Source organism: Ictalurus punctatus, chromosome 25 (assembly GCF_001660625.3).
Source record: "Ictalurus punctatus breed USDA103 chromosome 25, Coco_2.0, whole genome shotgun sequence".
NCBI classification, from domain to species: domain Eukaryota; kingdom Metazoa; phylum Chordata; class Actinopteri; order Siluriformes; family Ictaluridae; genus Ictalurus; species Ictalurus punctatus.
The window spans coordinates 5,677,160-5,689,682 of record NC_030440.2 but is presented as its reverse complement, the minus strand read 5'-3'; the positions used below and the strand labels follow the sequence as shown (position 1 = coordinate 5,689,682).

The 12,523-nt window shown below is 38.0% G+C and overlaps 1 protein-coding gene across 5 annotated transcripts in view; it reads left to right on the top strand.

Annotated features, from left to right (window-relative positions):
• Nucleotides 1–12,523, top strand: part of LOC108258041 (1-phosphatidylinositol 4,5-bisphosphate phosphodiesterase beta-4) — a 75,229-nt gene that overhangs the window by 3,118 nt on the left and 59,588 nt on the right. For all 5 annotated transcript variants that reach the window (XM_017456287.3, XM_017456288.3, XM_017456286.3 and 2 more), the window contains exons 2-3: nt 875–920; nt 9,708–9,770. The gene's annotated coding sequence lies outside the window, so the exon portion shown is untranslated. The remainder of the gene's footprint in view (nt 1–874; nt 921–9,707; nt 9,771–12,523) is intronic.

Here is a 12,523-nt window from a genome sequence, read left to right as displayed (position 1 = left end):
TTGAAATTACGGGAATATATATATATATATATATATATATATATATATATATATATATATATATATATATATATATATATATTAAAGAACCGAGGCTACAGATAGCATTAGACTATATAAAAGAGGTGTAAAAGATGTGGCAGCTCCATACTCTTATTTCTACTGTCAGATTTGAATGATCTTAGGTTTTTGTCCTGTCACAGTCTGAGGCCTTTGCTAAGCTACCTGTGGTTCACAGACATTTTATATAATCAGACATATTTTCTTAAAGAAATAATAAAGGCAAGCAGATTTCTTGAAAAGTGTGAATAGATGTGTCTGCACGGTCATACAAACCGGGACAACTGTTTGTATGATTAGACAGTGATAATACACTGTTGTTCAATGTCATCTACAACAGCTTTTACCAGTTCTACAACATCTATGTTTCTGTTTACACCTTGTGTGAAGTGGTTGCAAGTCTTAACACATTTATCTGCTTTACCAAAATAATCTAAGCACTGAATCATTGGAATAAGGCCTTGATGAACACTGTAAGGATATTTTTATTTGATAGCTGAAAACATGGTGACTCATAGTCCTTCTTAGTTTAATTGTCTGAGACAGCCTGCGTTTGCCTTTTATGAAAATGACTCCCGATACTGTAATTCTGCTCCTGTTGTTCTCGTCTGTAAAGCAATCCAAATGTTCTCTGGTCTTGCAGCTTACAGATAATAAAGATGAAAACTTGTTCAGTGTCAATTTTCAAATAAATTCTTGGTTTTTCAGATTTTTTTTAAGAATTCAAACAAAATGATTTTCTTTTTATTTGTAATTAATTCATAGCTTTTAATGAATTGATGTTTTTTTTGTTGTTGTTGTTTTTTATTCACAGGAACAGAGATGCTGTTGTCCCAGTAGAAACACTAGATGCAGCACTGGTAAGTTTTTGTTGTTGTTGTTGTTGTTGTTGTTGTTGTTGTTTTACATCTTGTTATTCTGTATTAGTTTAACATTTAGGTTAAGGTTGCATTTCAGTCAGTGCTCACAGATTTGACTTTGTTCCAAAGAAAGAGTGAGAACGAGAGAAAAAAAATAATATCTAGGTGTTTTAACTTTGTTTTGTAATGTAGAAGTGCAACAGGCATCCATGCTTTTTCTTTACTGATAGAAAACCCACTGTTGTTGGGTCCTACATAGAAACATTAAGGATTCCTGAAACAAACCAAAGAACCCTTTGACCAGATGTAACCTGTTTTCTAGAGTGCATGCAAAGTTATATTAATAATGCTTAGTTTATAACTGATTTAAACTGATTATAATCTGAAGTAGTATCTACTTCTGAAACTAGTAAGAGAAATTTATGGACATTTTTTGCTTTTCAACATAAAGGACAGTCAAAATCAGTAAGTAAAACAGTATTTTAAAAACAAAATCTCTCTAGCAGTAACAGATGCTACACAGTCCTGCACCCTTCTCAATGAGCATACAACACTTGTATGCACCTAAAACATGGGCACTCTGTGATCCCTTGAGGAGTGGATCTTTGCCATGCTTACGTACAGGCCAACTAAAAATAGACCTTGCATAGGTGGTTTTCAACACGGCATGAAGCATGAGGGATTTAATCTAATGTGTTATGCAAGGTGACATGGCTTTTAATCTGTCCAACAGTCCTTTTATGTTTTACTACTTTTATGGTACCTCTTTGTTGGCTTTCATATAGCCTTTTTTGGGGTTTGCTTAATGCGACAGCAATAAAAAGCTGCCAATAGATTGTGTGCAGACGTCTCCTGCTCGGCTGTCTCGCTGTATGACTGAATGCAAACCGTGCTCTAAGGCTTGTTAAAGGCTTGGTGTTGCATACCAATCGCAAGGCCTGGGCTGTCATGGGCGCTGTGATTTTAAGATGCTGCTGTAAAATGTGTCAGCTACAGCATTGCTGAATGTAATGTATGGGTTTTACATGTTGTATGAGACCTTGTTAGTCAAAAAGTCAAACTGGCTTACATTTAACTGCTTGTGTTAAATTTACAGTCGTGTTAAAGGCCATGTCTGTTAGTTTTCTGCAAGTAGTAAAAGTCTTACGGTATGGCCAGACACAATGGATATTTATTCATATGCAGTTCAGACACATTTGGATACATTATTTAGAGACCTACTTGTTTTTGAGGTATTGAGGTTTGGATTAAACCCACTCATTTCAAGTGTGCAGTGAAATTAGCTTATTATACGATTATACAAGAGGTGTATAATAAGAATAATACCTTTGATAATGGTGGATTGATTTCCACTACAGTAACAAAATAAAAAAATATTGCGGACCCTGGCTATGCTTCACTGAACCACTGATTTATGTAACAGGAATTTAATTAACAGTTCATTCATTCGTTTATCTTCAATCACTGTTTTATTGTAGTCAGGGTCTAAGTGGATCCGGAGGCTACTGTAGTAACACTGGGTGCAAGGTGTAAGAATTCACCCTGGATGGGACGCCAGTCCACCACAGGGAATCATGCACATACATGCACGCACACATTCACACTTAGGGGCATTTTTACTGAAGCCAATCCAGGGAAACCAGAGAATGGGAAATCCACCTAAACACAGAGAGAGAACATGGAAAAATTCACACAGACAGTGACCCATCTCAAGAACCTGGAGCTGTGGGGCAGCAACATAACCATGTTGGCGTTTAATTAACTGTTGATTTCGTCAAATTGTTCATCAGATGGACATTTGGACATTTTTTTTTTCGGTATAAAACTGAAAATGTAGAATTTTAAATGTAGAATTGAAGTGATACAGGTCTGAAAGTACATTTGTTCATTCGGCTGTTACTTTTATTTCCCCAATGACCTCTAACCTGGAATCCCCTCCATCAGACCAGTACATACTGTTCAGGACTCATACCTATCAGGGAACATCGAAATCTACTAAACGAATTCAGTTCCTGGATGGCATATGTGAGTCTAAAAATACTTAGGAACAGTGCAAACCAAAAGCTATTATCTGCTCTTTCTAATTCCAACCCCCCACTGGAAACACATCCCTCTGTTCACATTCACTCAACCCGGGCCTCAAACCACTGGTGGCAAGGCTGCATGTGAACGTAATTTGCACTTTCAATTAAACTGTCGACCTTTGTTTCATAATGCAAAACGTGACTTCCAAAGATCCTCACTTCTGGATCCATCATGTTTGAGACAAAAGCAAAATACTGAGATCTTAGTGTGTGGTTTTATTTTGCAACTGTTGTAATTTGAAGCTGTTATAAAGTGAAAGTATGCTGAACAGAGCTTGTGTTTTGACAAAGGTTTGTTTAGACAGGGAATGAAATATACTGTATGTGAATCTTTTCTGCTCCATAGCAGTGTTTGAACATCCAAGGCAGTTCACAGGTGCATAGAAAGCAGATTATATAGCCAATTATCTATTTTTTTTGTGCGGCAAAACCTCCAGGGTCCCCAGTTTGATCCTGAGCCTGAGTTACTTTCTGTCTTAATGTTTTTGTGGGTTTCCTCCAGGTTTCCTCCCACCTCCCAAAAAGGTTTCCTCCCACCTCCCAAAAACAGGCTTGTGGGTGGATTGGCTATGTGAAATTGCCCCTGCATGTGAATGTGTGTTTGTGTGTGTGTGTGTTTGTGGTACCTGTACCCTGGCATGGGTGTATTCCCACATCACGGTCCTGTGATTGACTGCACAACCCTGATCAACATGAAGAACTTACTGTAGATAAATTACTTTATTGTCCTTAGAGTGACATAAAACAGCCTCCGACTCAGTAACTAGGCCCCGGCACAAATATAAGAGCTGATTTCATTACGCAAATCACTCCAAATTGTTGTAGCTACACTTTAATCAGTTCACTCTTAAACTTAAACCCAAACGCTAACAATTGGAGTTAAAGAGAAGATATAAAATTTTACAGTGTTCCTGCCTTTAGATTGCCTTGAAATGAGTGGAAACATGAGGACTCCAGGAAGTGCAGACGTTAAGAATTGTACTGAAATGGAGTGAAGAAAATCACCATGTATATTTTTGTGTAAAGCTTTATTTACTGAGGCCATGTCCACGCTAATAGAGATACATTTGGACGTTTTCTGTCAACAATGAAATGGTGGCCATTCTCGTGTTGTAGTGTCGTTCTTTACTAAATTAAATGTTGTAATCATTGGGAAATTGCTGTGGTATGAGAGGAATAAAAAAATAAAAGTAAAAATTTTGGGAAAAATATCACTTCAGGGTTTACCTGACTCACTGGATTAAACATATACCATGAACTATATAAATACTGACTGTCTTTAAGGACACTGATGGATCGTAAAACTAAAATAAATCATAAAGATGGTTGTATTTATTTGTAGAATGTATGAATAACTAAGGGAATTGTGAAAGAGAGGCATCATTAGTGCTGAACCACTGTGTAATTGGATTTCAAAATGCCAGTTGCAGGGTTGCAGTTGGGCATACTAATACTACTGTGGCTTAGCTGTACATGCCAGAAATTAAGCTGTAGTCAATAGGAGATGTGCTTTTCTGTAAATATGAAATTCATAGATGAGAAAACCACGTGACATGATGACCACATGACATTACTTGTAGGCAAATCACATTGCTTGTTAATTTTGCTGCTGATAGAAACTTCATGACGCATTTCACAGACTGGGCTATTTTAGTCTTCTGCTATCACACCATTTAATATAGAGCAAAGTATGCATGGCTGTGTTGCAGAATGACGTGAAAGGCCTACCTGTCACATAGTGATGTGTGAAAACAAAGCATTCATAAACTTATGACTGTCTAAGCACAGAAGTGTGAGCTTTTCCAGGATCATTGCTGCTCAAAAACGGCTGCACCTTGAGTGAATGGAGTTACTGTATATCAATATTCTTTGGGTTTTCTGCTCTCATTTAACAAGCTCTCTATATTTTAGGTAAAAAAAATAAATTTAACCTGGTAATGTTTATATTCATACTTAAAACTACTTCCAACTACCTAATAATTTATTATGTTATAGACTTGAAAAGGGACTGGTAAAGCCCATGTACTTAGTGCATATTGTGAGCTGTTTTAACATATGCACCATTTTATAATGACTTTGCATTAGTTAGATTATTTGCATTAGTTAGAATTACCAAGAAGTTCTGTAGACATGTATGGTGTGGAGTTTAAAGAAAGTATCACCTTCTTGTCTTAGCATCTATTATTCACAGCAGCACAGCAGCAGGCAAAAAGTAAAGTATATAAAAACAAATAGTACAAATAAAATATATCCCTTAAATTTTTCATAAAGTGTATCTTTATAGCATGTACACTTATTGTTTTCATGATTTTTGTGTTATTTGTGAGTGTCTATGAAACAAATTCTAAGCCATGATGATGATGATGATGAAGATGATGATTATTATTATTATTATTATTTTTATTATTATTATTATTATTATTTTTATTATTATTATTATTATTATTATTATTATTATTGTTAGGGGGCACGGTGGCTTAGTGGTTAGCACATTTGCTTCACATCTTTAGGATTGAGGGTTTGATTCCCACTGTGGCCCTGTGTGTGCAGAGTTTGCATATTCTCCCTGTGCTCTGGGGGTTTCCTCCAGGTACTCCAGTTTCTGCCAGTCCAAGGACAAGCATGGTAGGCTGATTGTCCAAAAAGTGTCCATAGTGTATGAATGGGTGTGTGAGTGTGCCCTGCGATGGAATTTGAACACGCAAAAGTAGGTCGAGTTTTTGTCAAGGCTAAACTGAAGACACTGGACTAGGCACAGATTTCACATTTTCTCACACACTCCGTGCTAGAATTTTGGAAAATCACTCCACATGGAACTCTATATTGGGAAACAGAATTGAGAAAATGGAGACTACGTGACACGGGTTTGCTCCTCACTCTATGACAGCGGTCGTGTAAACACGCTGAAGTTAGCAAACTCGCTATTCACATTCATCACATTATTTACCAGTATCAAATCTAAGGAGAATAAAGTAACCAAAGTATAAACAATACACACACATCGCTATAAAAATGACTTCACAAATTGATCCACTATGGTATGAGGTCAGAAGTAGCACTGCCATCTTAGCTCTCAGTTTTCCTCAGTCAAGGTCAGTATGATTCAAACCCAGGCAGCGCAGTGCATTATGGGTATTCCATGGCCAATAGTAGGCCATAAATCATTTACTCACTACCTATAGGAGTGCATTGATTGCACTGGATATTTTCCACTGTGTTTTCAGACACCACTACAAACAGCAGAACCCAAGAATAACGCACTATGTAGTGAAAAAGGTGAAGTTTTAGATACAGTTCCAGTGTATTTGCAAACCCTTTACAATCTGGAAACCTCAAAGAGACATGAAAAAAAAAAAACATCTTCCAAATTTTCAATCTATTTCTCTCTTTAAATAGAATGTTGAGGCGTGTTGTTATTGGAAAATAATCCACTTCACAGTGGTAACATTAACTGCGATACACACCACCACATTGTTGATCGTTTTCCCATAACAGCGTGCCCTAACATGTTTTGTACCTCTTACACCACAGCAATTTGCCAACGATTACAATGTTTAATTTATTAACGAACAACGCTTTGTTGTAGAATTTGCTTATTAACTTATTTTCTAGTATTACTTGTTATAGCGTTCCCTTTCTTTTTACGTGAATAAGACAAAATAAAAATAAAAATGATGGGGCAGAGGTAGCTCAGTGGTTAAGATGTTGGACTACTGATTAGCAGGTCATAAGTTCATATACCAGCACTGCCAAGCTTCCACTGCTGGGCCCTTGAGCAAGGCCCTTAACCCTCAAATGCCCAGTTGTATGGATGAGGTCAATGTAAGTCGCTCTGAATAAGGGCGTCTGCCAAATGCCATACATGTTTAAAAAAAAAAAAAATTCGTCTTACAAGACATAATGTTAATATCATCTGTCTGCTTACAGAAAGCTTAACCACTTTAATGATTATACATTTTCTTTTTTAATAACAGCACATTTTAAAATGTATTAGATTGACCTTTTATACGCACTGTAAAATGTCCTTTGTATTAGCAGTTACTGTAGAAACAATCACATATTAGAAGGAGCACATTCATTTAAACCTGTGGATTTGATTTACCTCTGGCACTACTGTCAGAAGCCTGCTTTTAAAGAAAACGAATCAACACCTTTTGACCAGTCAGAGTCGAGAGACATACCGCAGCATTGTGGTATAGCTGTTACTGTTTTAACTCCATCACTTTGATTAGTTAAGAGGCATGGAAAGATAATCTAGACAGGACCATCTTATCGCTTGTGCCAAACATGAAGGGTTTGAGCAGTTACAGTATGAGGCTACGTCTACATTAATCCGGATAAATTTGAAAGCGCGTCATTTTATCAAAGTTCTGGCCTTCCGTCCACGGTGAGACGGCGTTTCTGTCCAGCGAAATAGAGCGTTTCGAAAACGCTGTCCCGAGTGGATACACAGGAAAATCCCTAGTGTTGAATTAACACCTAGAGTGTTCATTTGGGTCCAAATGGACTTATATAAACATTGTAGGGTGTAAATTCAACACTCTGGGTGTTAAAGCAACACTGGGGATTTTGCTGTATACATTTGAAAACGGCATTTTTTGTGTTGTAGTGTGACCTGAGAAAACTGAGATATTCCAAAATGTATTTCAAGTCACGTGATGCAGTCATGTGACCCATTCAACTCAAAGCAAACAAGCTGGTGGATGATGTTGTACAGCAGTTGTCATCGTGCTATCCAGTTTGATGGCTTTGTTAAAGATGAATGTCACTTTGGATAGCCTTTAGATTGTTAAATAACTCCTGACGGAAATGACGCAGGCCAAAGCTCCTTACGTTTTCCCACATGCGCAGTATCAAAGTATAAAAGTGTTTTCAGATGTTTCAGTGTGGACGAGCAATTTTTGGAAAACGTTTGAAAGCATCAGTGTAGACTGAGAGCGTTTTAAAATGAAAACGCAGTTCTATCCGGATTCGTGTAGACGTAGCCTCACATCCCAATATCACTATAGCACAGTGATAATGATGATTATAATAGCTTGAGAGTTCTCCTCGTTCTGTTTCAACAGAGGAGACACTCAAATTTTAATTCCTCATCCAGGTCTACACAAAGAGCCCTTCACTACACACACACACACACACACACACACACTCCAGTTGATAGTGGTTTTGACTGGGCTTAGTCACATGTATGCACATGCTGGCGTGTGTGAGCAGGAATAGTTGCTACTGAAGCTGGCCCTCAACACCCAGCTCCCACCTGTCTAATGAAATTTGCTAATTAGGCAGTGGGGGGAATGGAGGTGTGCGGTGTAGTGAGATTGAAAAAGGCACCGATGCAGAATTAGACAGCGAGCAGCAGACCTCATTTCTGCTGCACAAGGGACGGCCATAGTGACGCAAGCACCCGGAGAGCTTCTCACATTTTTCCTCACTGACAGGGACCGCAGTAGTGGAGCTTTCTCTGTTTCTTTTTCCTACACTCTGTTGTGTTCAAACACGCTCTCTTGGCTTCAAAAAAGTCCCTCCTCAAGTTGCTGTCCCTTAATGAAAAGGGCGGTGGTGGCTCAGTGGTTAAAGGTTCTGGGTCACTGATCAGAAGGTCAGGGGTTCAAGCCCCAGCACTGTCAAGCTACCACTGTTGGGCCTTTGAGCAAGATCCTCAACTGAGATAAACGTAAGTCGCTCTGGATAAGGGTGTCTGTCAAATGCCATAAATGTAAATGTAGTAAGATGTGTTCAGAGGTTTGAATTCACATTGTTGCCAGTGATTACACAGGATGACGGACTCCTGGGGTGATTTACTGTATGTGAGCAAAGCCCAAGCTCACAGGTTTCGAGCTGTATCTATCAGCCACACAGTGCTAATGAATGTTGAAGGGAATTGTCTCAAGCCGTCTCTCTGATCTCAGTAGTGTGATGAATATGAAGGTAGCTTTGGCAACACCTCTGTTTTATTTTCAGGGAACACCAATCACTATACAATTACTCCCACTATTCCTTCTGTAAGTGCAGCAGCTTTGGTCCTGCCGGTTCCATGCCACATGCTATTTTAAGAGTTTGATATTTGTATGTATTATGACTGGATACAGCAAATGGTTTTAGCTGTGATAATACCTAAAATTGGTCAGGGAAACATATACTGCCATGCCATTTATCTGTTGTGCCAAAGGAGCAGTTTGAGGAATTAATGGTGTTGTTGTTTTTTCTCTCTATAAAACAGCCCTCGGGTTTTGTAAATGAATGAGGTTCTGCCCCGGCGTTTTCCATCAGCCAATCTAATCAAGGGAATATTTATGACCACATATGATGTTACCTGACATAAAATCATTTCTGGCTAAAAACTAAGCACCACTCATTACTGATATTTGCATGCTATCAGGAAGACAAGAAGGTTTATAACTGGAGCTTCAACCATATACTGTAAGTCAGATAGAAAACCAGGTGTGATTGCTTTAATAGACTATGGGCTAGAAAATGATCAAGGATTTCATTTCCTTGGTGTGTCCCACTAGAAACCACCAAAAAAATTTGCTAGCATGGCACCCAACACTTGTGGCTTGATGATACATTTTCACCAGATATTCATAAATCTATGCATATGCATAACTTGGCACTAGGTTGGTGCCTAATGACCATGTGTTGTTCTCATTAGTCACTTCTTTTTTATTCCTTTGATAGTAAATATTTTTGTCTCTGTTTGCAGAACATCCTCACCTGCTGTCCTCGGTCATCTAGCTGTCCCTGATACAACTCTAACATCTGTCTGGTAAGACTGGGGCTTAGAGTGTCTTTGAATGAATTCACCGAATTAATCTTAGAAGGCCAAACCACTGACAACCTTATACAATCTGTCAAAAGATTGGAAGGACAAACTTACTGTGACTGGAATAAATAATCATCCAGCATTGCTGAATACCTGCTGGTGTATGCCTCCTGCATGTTGTTGGGGGGTTTTTTGTTTGTTTTGTATCTCATGTCCAGGCTTAAGCTTTTCTATGGGTATCAACAGACTCTGTTCCATACATTGGGCACTATGCCTGCCAGAACATTTGTCAGTGGGTTCTCGGTTGGTCCTCAACCTTGTTAATGAGTTTGGCAACAGTGTTGTGTGTGATGTGCTTGCCATGTTTCGTGTTAAAGTCCATCGCAACCTTCCCGATGGAACCACAAAAATGATTTCAATATGTCTTCTTTTGTCAAAGGCTTTCTTAAATGCTATCTGGAAAAAAAATTAAAATGATATAAAATAAATATGAAAAATTTTAGAATACGTTTTGCTAAAAAGTGTTCACGTCCCCTTTGTATGGAGACTTTTGGGACACCCTGTTGTAGATAGTAGCATATAGTAGGGTAAAAGTTTGTTTAACAAACTATAAAAAACAAAACACACATACACACACACACACACACACACACACACACACACACACACACACACAACACTGTACAAGAACAGTGATTACTGTACCTGAGTCGTGTTTTCCATTTGTATTTTGTCTGCATTTTATACCAGGGTATATTTAATGAAACTCCCCTAGAGCAACATATAATTAGGTGACTGCAGTGTGTAATGCCATTCCAGCATTAATTCATATCAGTCCTCACCACGTACTGCTCTTGGCCACTAATCAGTTTGCCATTTTGGAATAGTGTAAACTGTGCTTGTAGAACTGAACCAATGTTCATATCTTTTAAATATCTTTTCATGAGTAAAGAAAATAATCATTGGTGTCCACCAGAAATATAACCAAAAACTTTCAATTCCTTAAGCTGATGATCATGGAAACACAAGTCAAACGTTAATGAAGCTAATTTAATGATAACGTCATTGTAAAAACAGAAATCTAAAAACGGTTTATTATGAATAAAATGAATCCGAATTGCCACGTGTGAACTTGAAATGTGATGAAGATGAAAATGTGTTAATGGTTCCAGTTAATCATGGATACGTGATGCATTACGTAATGAATGAAACATTACAGGGTGTGCTGGTATAGGAACATAGCATTACCACAACATGTCCAGAAGTGTTTTTTATCTCTCTTATACCACAGCAATTAGCAGATGATTACAGTTTTCATTTGTTAAAGAAGTTCACATTGTACATTATCCGTTTATATTTCTATCGATTTCATTATAACAGCAACATACGTTATCCTGTCCTGCAGAGGACAACTTTAGGAGCAGCAGGAACAGTTTTACATCAAGAGTGAATTGTTCTTTGATAAACATTAAACAAACGTCTCCTTCGCAGAGCAACGATTCTACATTTTTATTTTTATTTTTGGTAGACTTAAATTAGTCTAACAATATATCATCCACTATACAAGTGAATGAGTTATTATAAAAGTGACAACATATTAGGAGCACATTGAAATAATTCTGTATTTTGAATTGCAGCCAGCACTATTGTCAGCTGTGCTGTTATAGAAAATGAATCAACACATTTCGACCAATCAGATTTGAGAATTCAACAACGCTGTGGTATAAAAATGCATTCATTTCTTATGTAATCTTATTATGTAGGTTACATGTTATGCTCTATATTCATAGCATACAGCATAAGCATTTATGACTGTTATTTTATACAGGATAAAGAGCATTAGCTGTCAGGGTGATGATTAATATCACAAGGCACATTACAAGCAATATGTCCAGCATTAATTCACACAGATGTGCGTAGTTGGTGCACTATTTGTTGTCCTAATTGTATAATTGAGGGAAGTACACGTTGGAGTTTGTATCGATGTTACTGAGCGGCATCTTCATGGTCATTTGCCGACACTACTGCACAGTTTTCTAATGATGTTTATCGCCCATGAGCGCTACAATGTTTTACACAGACACTGTAAAACATTGGGAGATGCATGTTGTTTTGGTCATAGTTCTGCTTCTGGGAAGAAAAACCGTCACGTGGCTAAACATGGGCACACACAGGGATCCCATTTGGACAGTAAAGTGCTACCAGGAGACGAGTGCAGCAAGTCACGGTGCGTTGATGCAACAGAGCGCCGGCTATTACGGCCAAGCAGTCCCCTGGAATAGGGTTGCCATGGAGATGGACCATGTCAGAGCCGAGCAACATCTGTGTGGTGTTTGTTTGTCAAGAAAGGTTTTCTCTCTCTAATAACATAAAAGCCAGAGAGAAGGAGCAAGCCAATGAAATGAAAGAGATCACAGCTCACCCCTGTTGTTGAATCCACCTTTTCTTTCCAGTAGGCCTTTCTTAGAAAGACTTGCATGTTTTGAGAAATTACAGCGCGTTCTTTTTTTCCCCCTTTTATAGACCTGGGTAAAAATATACCACATTAACCAGTTTCCTTTTAGATATGTCACATTTTGTGACCTTGTCTAACTGACTGATTTGTTTTAAAGGACTGATTTACTATTTAAATAAATAGAAAACATATTCTAATCTGAACATCTGAAGGTGCTCATAGCCTCTGCTACCTATGCATGTCACCTGATAGAGAGCTTATGCGGTCTTTGTTCAGGCTGTGTTTTTTGGTCAGATATGTG